Genomic DNA, 11,953 nt, shown 5'->3' on the forward strand with positions numbered 1-11,953 from the left:
TATTGGATTCTAATCCAAATATGGATTCGCTTTAGACTCTAGTATTAGCAGCCTAAGAATCCGTTGGATTCTCAAGGAGAACTAAGATCTAGGTTATAGCTTAAACCTATGGGTGACAATTCGTGTTCGTGGATCATGTTCATTTTGTGTCAAGTCAGAAGTATTTAACTATATGAGTCGACCCGAACCCACTTCTTTAAATTAAACGGGTCAGATCCTAAAATTCTAACACGATTCATGTAAATAACGGGTAACCGATACAAACTGCATAATCCATTTAATAATAAACTCTTATTATGTTTACTTGAACGCAATTTGTTTCATATATATGGTTCAGCGTACCTTTGTATTTGTTTATATCCAACTAATTAACAATACTGAAACCAGCAATATATAAGAAAAATAATATCTTCAAAAAATTAAATTGCATATTAACAAAAAAAATTAATATTTTGAGATATTAATTAATCAAATACTAATAATATTTTTATATCACAAAAACAACAAAGGCATATAAACCTAAACATTTATATAATTTGAAAACAGAACTTATTTCGAGTTATACAATTTGATTGGTGGTTTTTGCAATTTGATTATTTGTGTCATCATGTTAACCCGAAACTCATTTATATTAAACTTAAATCCACTTATTTCATCCACTTATTTTATGTCGTATTTATATTGAATTTATGGGTTGTGTCAAATATTGCTACCTGTGCTCAAACCAAACTGAAGGGAGCGTCTAACGCTTTCCAACATATGGGGCCCTCTTGTTCGGTTCCCAATGTGTAAAGTGTTATTATTGTGGGGCCCCCGACCCCCATATAAGGAGACACGGGAATAAAGACGCTAGGTTGGTGACAACAGGGTCACACATCCCAACGATAGTATCAAGTGTGTGTACATGCAACAGTGTACAATAAACAACGCAGTGGATAATTAAGTCAACTAAGTACCAGAATAGTTAATACAATTTAAACAATCAGTAAAAAAGTTTAAAAAAATTATACAGTCATCCAAAATAAATATTTTACAAGTCTCAAACCAAAACGAGTGATCACAGATCACTCCTTGGGTGGAGTCAAATCCTCAGGCTCACCCTCAGCTTCATCTGCATCGAAATCTGCATTACCACAAAATGGTACCGCAGGTAAGTATAGACCAAACAACTACGAGATAAAAATATATTAATGCGACCAACATACATGCATATGATGAAATATGCCTTAGATCCAAATATACTATTTTCCCTGAAAATATATATTTTCAACACACGCCAAAATCCCATTTTGGCCCAAAAATAATACTCCGTCATTTTCCCAGAAAATGACCCAAATCAATAAAACCTCATTTTCCCAGAAAATGAATCACATAAAATCCTTTTAATCAACACACGCTATTTTTCCAGAAAACAGTCCATTATTCCATTAACCAATGCACCATGATCTCCCCTAGGGATCATCCGCACGTCCTGGCTTCGTAGCGATGCTCAGTTCCGCGCCCAGCGCGTTCGTGGCCATGCACCCACTACACAACAAGCGATGCCCAGTTCCGCGCCTAGCGCGTACGTGGCCAAGCATCCTCTAGCCCCCGCCAGCAGAGGGGCCACGGAGTCGGCAAGAGACCATCTCGTCCGATCCTGTTATCGCCCAGCGATAACCCAGGGGACGTCACTCAGTATATTCCGCTCCCGAGTGACCAGAGGAGCTCCACCGAGATAATACCCCATCTCGGCTTGGGGTCGTGATACACACGCACCCAAAATCCTTTAACACACGAAAATCCAGTTTTCATGAAACACACGAACATGAATGCATGTACACGAAAACCCAATATGCCATGTACATGAACAACACCATACCAACAACCAACATTTCACAATACCAACCAAACACACAACTCCGTCCACAATCCATCCAACCCCCGAACTCCTCGGACTCAGTCCGGCATGTCCAACCAGATCACAATAATATGAGTTAGTGTAAAAATATATTTAAATCACGATAGTTATTTGGAAAAATACTTACAGCCTATAATATGATTTTCGAAGGATCCCAGAGGTGCAAGAAGTGGTGACTCAGCAACGTAACAGTGTAAAATACACTGTGGCCGTGGGTCTCAAAAACCTACTTTTCAACGGAGACAAACTAAGACCCGAAATTGATAGGGTAGGGCCTAGAGTGGTCGGTGAAGCCAATGGTGGTGGTGGTTTGCCGTGGGTGGCGGCGCAAAGGGTGGTTTTAGGCCAAAGATGTCCAAATTGAAAATGGAGATAGATAGGCTTCACCGGTGACGGATCGGAGCTGGGGTTGGGTCCATTGGGTTACTAGGAGGTCGAGGATGAAGTGGTGAAGAAATGGTGGCCGGTGGTCGCGCGACGGCGGTGTTGGAGCTCAAGATGTGCCGTGGCTTGGAGGGGCTCGTGGGGGCAAACGGCGGCGCGATAGGAGCTGAGAATGGAGGGAGGTGGTCGCCGGCCGGTGGGGAAGCTGATGGGAGGGGCGGTGTCGCGCACGGCGGCGCGACAGCGGTGGATTGGGTGGAAATAGAGAAGCGCACGGGAGATTAATGAGCCAGAAGAGTGTAAAAAGGGGCAAAGGTGGTCCAAAAATGTGCAACAAATATTGAACCAGTATGGGGATATATTCAAGGAACCCATGGGGTTGCCGCTGTGTAAAGAGCAAGATCACTCCATCAATTTGCTGCCTAGAACTTAGCTTGTGTCAGTGAGACCATACAGGTACCCTTTTTTTCCAAAAAGATGAAATTGAAAGAATTGTTAAGGAACTTTTAAATTCTGGGGTAATACGCTCGAGTCAAAGTCTTTATTCTTCCCCTGTTTTATTGGTGAGAAAGGCCGATGGCACATGGCGGATGTGCGTGGACTATAGGGCCTTCAACCAAGTTACAGTGAAAGATAAGTTTCCTATACCCGTGGTAGAAGAGTTATTGAATGAATTAAGCGGGTCTAAAGTATTTTCTAAACTGGATTTGAGGTCCGATTATCATCGAATCAAGGTTAAACCTGACGACGTGCACAAAATAGCATTTAGGACCCATGAGGGTCATTATGAATTTTTAGTCATGCCATTTGGGTTGACTAATGCCCCATCTACTTTTCAGAATCTGATGAATGAAATTTTTAGACCCTTTCTAAGAAGGTTTGTGCTGGTATTTTTCGATGACATCCTAATCTATAGTAAGGATGAGGAGGAGCATTTGCAACACCTACAAGTGACCCTAGAAACACTAAGGAAACATTAGTTATTTGCTAAAGAATCGAAATGCTGTTTTGCATGTTCTGAGGTGGCATACTTGGGTAACTTAATTTCGGGGAAGGGGTAAGGAGAAATCTTGAAAAATTAAAGGCCATGGTGGAATGGCCTTAATCCAAGTCTATAAAGTCTTTGAGGCGCTTTCTCGGGTTGACAGGGTATTATCGAAGGTTCATAAAGAATTATAGGGCCCTAGCTTCTTCACTTACAGCACTGTTAAAAAAAAAAAAAATTCAAATGGGGGGAGATAGCAGATGAAGCTTTTTCAAAGCTTAAATAGGCAGTAAGTAATCCACCAGTATTGGCCCTTCCTAATTTTGCCAAGACCTTTGTAATCGAGTGCGATGCTTTGGGAAAGGGGATAGGTGCTGTTCTTATGCAGCAGGGTCAACCAATCTCATTTTACAGTTAGGCATTAAAGGGCAGGGCTTTTTTATTGTCCACCTACGAGAATAAGCTATATGCTCTGGTCACAGCTATTCAAAAGTGGAGGCCTTACCTTTTAGGTAGGTCTTTTGTGATAAAAACTGATCACCATAGTTTGAAATACATAGATCAAAAGATTGGTACTTCAATGCAGCAGAAGTGGATGAGCAAGATGATGGGGTATGACTTTGTGGTGGAGTTTGAAAAGGCGGCTAAGAACAGGGTAGCAGATGCCCTTTCTCAACAAATGTAAGAGGAAGAAGTCTCTATAGCTTTGCTGTCGGTACCTAGCTTAGAGTGGCTAGAGGACATTAAGGAGGGGAATAAGAGAGACCCAAGGCACTAGAGTTATTATTACTGTGTCAGAATAGTTAAGCACCCAGTCACTATTCGGTGAGGGAAGGTGTGTTGTACTATAAAGACAGGGTTTACATTGCCAGCAACTCAGAATTAAAGAAAAAGCTTTTAGAGTTCTTGCATGCCAGCCCATGGGGGGGCCATTCTGGAATGGATAAAACCATTCATAGAGTGACTAGAGAATTTTATTGGCACAACATGAAATCTGAAGTCAGGAATTTTATCAGGAACTGTCAGATTTGTCAACAATAGAAAACATATCATTCCTTCCCTAATGGTCTGTTACAACCTCTTCTTATTCCCTCTCAACCATGCACTCATATAACCATAGATTTCATTGAGGGATTACCAAATTCTAGTGGTTTCAGTACACTATGGGTGGTTGTGGATCGTTTAACTAAATACAGTCATTTTGTGCCTCGGGGACACCTATATACAACTAAGTCAGTTGCCCAATTGTTTGTGAAACATGTATTGAAATTGCGTGGCTTACCACAATCAATTGTGTTGGATCGGGACAGTACCTTCACCAATGTTGTTTGGAAAGAATTGTTCAAGGCTCAGGGGGTCAAACTGGAGTTTAGCACAACTTATCACCCACAGATAGATGGGCAGTTAGAGGCTGGAAACCTATCTACGGTCCTTTGTGGGAGACCGCCAGAAGGATTGGGTGAAATGGGTGCCTTTGGCTGAGTGGTGGTACAACACCACTCAACACACGTCTACAAAGCTCACACCTTTTGAAGCTTTGTACGGTTACAAACATCCAAAACTAACCTCCTACATTCTAGGAACCATTAAAGCAGCAGAAGTGGAAGCAGAACTCAAAGACAGAACACTCATCATGCAGTTGCATCGATACAATCTCAGTAGAGCTCAAGAGAGAATTGTGAAATATGCTAATTTGATGAGGAAAGAAAAGAACTTTACCGTTGGAGATTCGGTTTATTTAAGATTACAACCTTACCGACAAGTCTCTGTGTCTCAGCACAGGGATTTGAAACTATCACCTCGTTTTTATGGTCCTTTTCAGTGGAAGCCAAAGTTGAGGAAGTCGCATACAAATTAAAGCTACTGGAGACATCCCAAATACATCTGGTATTTCACATTTCGCAACTGAAGAAAAGCTTGGGAGAGCAAATTGAAATCGCAACTATGCTACCACCAGTGAACCAACAAGGGATCCTGCAACCAGAACCAACAGAGGTATTAGCTCGTCGAATCCGACCGCTAAACAATCGACCTGTCGTGGAACTATTAGTGAAATGGCAGGGGCAAAGAGACGAAGACGCTACTTGGGAGAGCTTCTATAAGCTGAAGGCGGCGTTTCCCCACCTTGCGGGCAAGGTGTTCTAAGGGGAGGGCACTGTAACAAGCGGACGGCTGGAGGTGGTGTCCAGGGAACCAACGACAGCATAAGGACAACAAGGAAGCGGCGACAGTGAAGATGAGTGTCGAGGAAGAGCCTAAGGGGAATTTAGGGTTCTCGTTGGTGTTCTGGGCTCGTAGGCCATGGGCAGTTATGGTTATATTAAATAAGAAGTTTGGGCCGACATGGTCTGTGTGTGTAAGGGCTTGGCCCATAGTCTCTTTTAAGCCCTCTTAAAGGGTTTGTTATTTGATTTCCTACTTGTCATGGTAGCGTTAACTTTACTATTCCAGTCAGTTACAATTTGTTACAAGTCTGGGAGCATATAGCTTCCCGTGAGTGAGGAATGCAGTTATCGAAAATCAATGCAACAAATATTTCTTTTCCTTTCTCTAGAGGTTCTCACCCTCGAAGTGAGTTATCCCTTTCATCTATCCCAGCAGGCGTATAACAAGCTTATTTTGGGCCCTCTTTCCACGATATTTGTATGTCTTGTATGTAATTATTTTTATTATTCAGTATATAAGAATATTCTGGGCCCTCTTGCAACGATATATATTTACAAAGAAAAAATACTTGAATTTAAATAAAGTAATAGAAAAAAAAAACAATCCAGGATATATAAATGGTGCACCTTATATATATATATATATATTTAATAATATCTATTAATTAAGCATTCACATCAGAGTATGCAAGGATGCAGCCTATTTACGTAATTAATGGTCTGCCATCCACCATAAATAATTACATATATTGCCACACAAGGCTGGTATCACTTTGGAGAAACATAGCTTCTAGCTACTAGTCACATTAATCTCTACAACACAGCTATATATAATTCATCATGTCCATCATGTAAAACCTGGTGTGGAGTGAAGAAGGTAGATTGATACTTTTGAGAGCTGGGCTTTTACCTTTTGGATGACTGACCTTTAGTATTAAGAGTGTTTACTTGCAAATTAAATAAAAGTACCATTACAATTATTCAATGTTTTGTAAGACCATTATACTTTAAAATGAATGGCCGGCATAGAAACAATTTCCAAGGGAAGTAGCAGTACACTACCTTGTCATCTTCCAAAAAATGAGAATTTTAACATTCAACTTAGGCTGTGCAACTTAACATCAATCTCTTGCATTGTGAATTTACATATACATTTATGTTAGTTACTGATGAATGGAGTGGAGTGGAGTGGAGGAATACTTACAATGAACAAGTCTTGTGCTTCTACACCCACATGACTCAACATGCCATAAGTTGATAAAGAGCCATTCTTCTGTCCATCAATACATTAACATCCATTTCAACATTTGAGTTTTAATGTATTTTCAACTCTTACTCACACAAGAAATATATCAAGTCGCATCAATGATGGTATTAATTGAGATATGATCAATTAACCAAATAGGTTGCCATACTTACAAAGGTCAATCTTGATGATTATCCTTTCGACTGAACCCATGAACCAATCTTCAGAAACATCCAGTCTTATAATAGTCAAAACTATGGAAGAAGAGGCATCCTCAAAAGCCACCAATATTCATTCAAAAGATGTGACTGTCAGCAAGTGTACTATTAGTGATTACCTGCTAGGCATTATAACAAAAAACCAAAGAACCAGTCTCAAGCTCAACCACCTAAGCATCCCTCAGAGAGTCTGGAGACTCCCTTTGAGATGTTGTTTCATTTGTCTTATGCATCATCTGGTCGCACTCTTGTTGCCAAACCATTAATTGAAGTACATTCCTTTTCAGCTCATCCAACTCGCCCTTGTACTGGGTTGCCAGACTTTTGTACCTATCATTTTCGTGCATTAGATGTTCAACTTGTGCTGACATTTTGGATGGTGTTGGCTCAGGTATAACAAAATCACTCAGCCCTCTGGCATAACCTGATCTGTGTCCCAACAACTCTCTAAATATGGTTTTCGCCACTTCGTCTGTGTGCTCCTTAGGCTCAAGCTCATCCAGCTTTTCAATCATATCATTCCGAAGCAAGAAATACAGTTAAATGTGGCATACAAACAATATATATAGTCTTATCTAGATAAAGGGTCTCCCCCATGTCCAATGAAGATAAGTTAAGAGTGTACCCACATAATTTTGTTCTATAATGGGTGTGACAAAGCTTGCTTTCTTCTTTGACCATCTAACTTCTTTGTAGAAGCTAGCCAAGTTTAAACCACTAGTACGCTTCATACCCAATGTTAATTATTACAAACATTTAGATACTAAGTTATATGTCTAATGTATGTTGTCCATTGAAAGATAAACACAAAAAGCTTACCATCTCCTCTAATAGCCATACAAACGACTTGCTCCCTGCTATGTAATTGACCAGTTGTTTCTCCCAATTAGCCTTGTTTTGATTGGACTTTTCCTGTAACATTAATATTACATTCAAACCCAACAATGCAATTATATAGAAAATGAATACTTCAGTTTGAACCTATGTATTTCAAATTCTGAGACATAGTTCACCATGGAAATACCATACACCAATTACCTTAAATGCCTCGCTTTTCCATCTCTCACATAACGTCATCCACACCGATTGCACAACCAACGAGGTGTTTTTGGCAGGTGCATCCTCATGCGTTCCACATCCCAAATATATTTTATGAAGTTGGTAGTGAAAATCATTGTACTTCTTTGCAAGATGTTTTGTAACCATCTCACGGTGATTCCTTAGTGTCTAATCATGGATAAAGTCGACCTGTAATATAGACACTTGTCAATGCTGATAAAAGCAGTCTCAGACATCATAAAGAAACTGGTTCTAAATTATGTAAACCTTACTCGGATATGGTTGATGAGCTCTTCTTTCTCCAAATTATCTACAACATTTGATGAGTTGTGAGTCATATTTGCAGGATGCTTCACAACCCACATGATTCTTGTAGTAAATATCGTTGCATTATCACAACAAGGTGTCATTTCACCTTCATTAATTTTCAAAGGAATGAGACCATACTTTCGAAACTTCATAAATGAAGTGGATTGTAAGTCCATGCCCACGTTTTTTGGTTTGTGGAGCTGCAATTATCATACTTTTAACTTCAGAATGAATTTACCCCATAAAAAATTAATGTTTTACATGACATATTTGTATCAATGAGTAATAGTAAGTAAATAAAGAACAATATTACTATTTTGGACAGGCTGTCTATTTGAGTCTTGGCCCCTCTCTATTCTAACATTCAGATCATTAATTTCATGATGGATACCTGAGTAGCAATAGACTTCCCAATGTGAGAGGTTGTCATAAAAAAACTAACTCTTAAAGAAGGTGAAAGCTATATTTTACTTGGCCAGAATATTATAATTACCTGTAGACTGGATAGGCCTTCTAATTGTGTTTGCTCCCATGTTTGAAAACATAGTAGATGTTACCATGGATGGGGGTATCGTCTAATTCATTTGCCTCATCCCTTAGGGTGCACATATTAGATGGTGATTGAGGGCTTTGTCCAGTTGATTCACTCACATGCATTGAGCGTGCCCTCATCGATGCATTTAGAGCATTTCCAGCTCGTCCTATTTTTGCTTGTTTCATATTTTGTAAAGAACTTATCGAGGTCCACAAATTTCTGGTCCACACAAATATCAACAGCAGTAAATATATTAAAGATACTGAATCTCTCAATCAAAATCTCATAAGAGAATATGATTGATGATTCCGGCCTATTGAGCTTCTCTTCAATAGGTTGAATATGTCAATGCAAAACCATTTAGGATAAGCTACATATTGAATGTTCATGAATCAATGTAATAATAGCCTCTTTAGTATTTAAGATGCAATAAGTTAAATACATTATTCAATGATCATTGAATAATAATGCCCTTGGTAAGTTGTACAATAGATTAAACATAACGGAAAAATTAAGAATTACGGTCTGTACACTGTAAGATATTGACATGAAAGAGAATGTTCATAGTCTATCATTTAAGAGATAGCTAATATCATTCACTTTCTCACTACAAATTCAAATCCCAGTATAACATCCAACACCTAAAATATTGGCTATATAGAGGACTAGTTTCATGACAGGATCATATCCAAAAAAATAGAAAGGTATTTTACCATACCAACTTCTTTAACCGCAGGCATGCAAACAAACTCATATAATCATTTTTAGGCCTGTGAGCCAAACATGCAAACACATGACGCCTCCAATAAAATTATTCAGGTCTCAAAAGGAAGAAACAAAATTTATCATCCAATGTAGTTTGACACCATGCTAGAAGGAAATAAATTATGGAAACCAAAATCAATAAATAGGGATGAGCAATCTACTTTAATATGGATAATACCTAGCTTCACAATGCTTGAATAAGAACCCACAAATTTGATTTCTGGACTTTTAGACTGTTCAGGATGCCTATTTGCTTCGTTTCTGTACAGAGTATGTAAATCGTGAGACTAAAATGCAGTAAAATAAGGGTAGTGACAATCAAAACCGTAATAATCTACATAAAAGAGATGTAGAGATAAATACTGAAAATCGTGTTCACTGCATGTTTGTAGAACTTATTTCTCTCTATTGACTCCGAAGGCATGAGGGTACAGGGCATTGTAAAATAAGGTCTGGATTCAGTATGTCCCACTTTATCTTTTCACATCCCGCTCATTTGCTAAACTTTTTCCCTCTATTAAATATTATATTAATTGGTGGTTGGTGGAATGTTGTCCATTTATGTTGAAAGAAAATCTATTTGGGGCCCACAATTATAACTCATCCACTAAATGTTTAGATATGCTAATTAACATGCTTAAGTAAATTTGCATGAATATTGGGTGAGTGCATCCTAATTGATCATTTAAAAACTAAATCCATCATATATTTAGTTATTAGACAACAAAAATCGACGGCAATGAATTAGGCCTCGTTTGTTTTCAGGAAACATCTCATCTCATCTCATTTCATCATTACAACTTTATTAAATTTCCACACAAAATAAAATAAACAATTCAATTTTTTCAAATCTCAAGACAAAAATAATATTAAAAAATATATTCTAACAATATTTTATTCAACTTTTTAACTTTAATCTCATCTCATCTCTAAAAACAAACGAGTGCTTAGTTAAAGCCAATAAAATTGGACTTTAGTTACAGGATCATATCCAAAAAAACTCCAAACTTGATGGTCGTTACTTTACGTAGATCAAATTTATATTTTATTATTGTTTCTCTTTTTTATTCTCATCACAACTCCCTTCAAGCAAGTGCTTTTTATCAAAGACTTTGTGCATGAATATTTTCCTTTCCTTTTTATGATGTCCTTTTTATTTACTATCATGGTGACATTGGCCTGCATCAATAACCATAAGTCATCATTATAAAATGATATATTTCTAAGTTTTTAATAATGAACGGGCTATTTCGAAAGTGTTTTTTTTTTATCCAACTAGATTTATTTATTTTTATGTATTCATTAAAAAAATATATTGTTTGTTTTATTAGCTTCCAATGTCAGCTGTATCCCATCTGTAAGAGCAGCACTTGTAATATGCTGACATTGGTGGCTAATATTTACAAAAAAATTTAAAATGAGTTTGGGTATTGAGATAAGAATTAGCATGGTACATCCAAAAGTGAGATGCCAACCCTTCAATGATTTTGTAACTGAGCATCTCTATTCTAGGTCACCCATGGGTAGAATCAAAGTTGGGGTGAACTAGGAGTTACAATTTGGATGGGCCAAAGTTCATATTGTTAGATACTTGTCTTAACAAAGTCTCCTGACGAAAAAATAAATTCTTTCTTAATATATTTCAATTTTCAACTCAAGTGACAATCAAAATAGAACTCCACATTTGTCTAAGTTTTATAACTCATCCACTGATGAGATTTTACTAAATCAGTACTATAGGGTTTCAATGTATAACACCATTCATTTCACTGAAAGAACTTATCTTTTTTAAAGAAATGATTAAGAAAAAGTTCTCAAACTTTATTAAAATCAAATCAAATATGTTTTGAACTATATAAAGCAATCATCAAGTTTCATGACATGTGGATTCCTTAGTTTTACCAAGATTGTAAGCTCTTTCAGTATATTTAACAAAGATTGAAAGTAGAGAAAATTTGAGAAAAACCAAAAACAGAGTAATGGCCCACCTTGGCCCCACCTTTCATAGGTTCACTACAAAAATATCTCACACCCAGTAGCAAAGTGTATTAGCAACCAATACATGACTTCCATTGTACACCAATAGTTCATATCCAGATTCTACAACAATGTTCAATGAAACATCATTTTGTTTTGATTAGAAGGTCAAAAAGATCATTTGGAATACGTTGGCAGTGATCATCTATGTGGTTGGTTGTCGATGTTGTTCCTTACGGCATAGCCTGAACATTGTCATGCTTAAAGAAATGCCAACTTGTGATTTGTAGCAAAGTTGCTTGAATTGCGAAAGTCCTGTCACCAAGGGACAAAACCAACTATCAAGCATGTTGTTAAAGATGAGATCGCTGAATATATAATATTTGAAAGTGTTTGAAAATGCCATTGTG

The sequence above is a fragment of the Juglans microcarpa x Juglans regia genome, chromosome 1D (genome assembly GCF_004785595.1).
Source record: "Juglans microcarpa x Juglans regia isolate MS1-56 chromosome 1D, Jm3101_v1.0, whole genome shotgun sequence".
NCBI classification, from domain to species: Eukaryota; Viridiplantae; Streptophyta; class Magnoliopsida; order Fagales; family Juglandaceae; genus Juglans; species Juglans microcarpa x Juglans regia.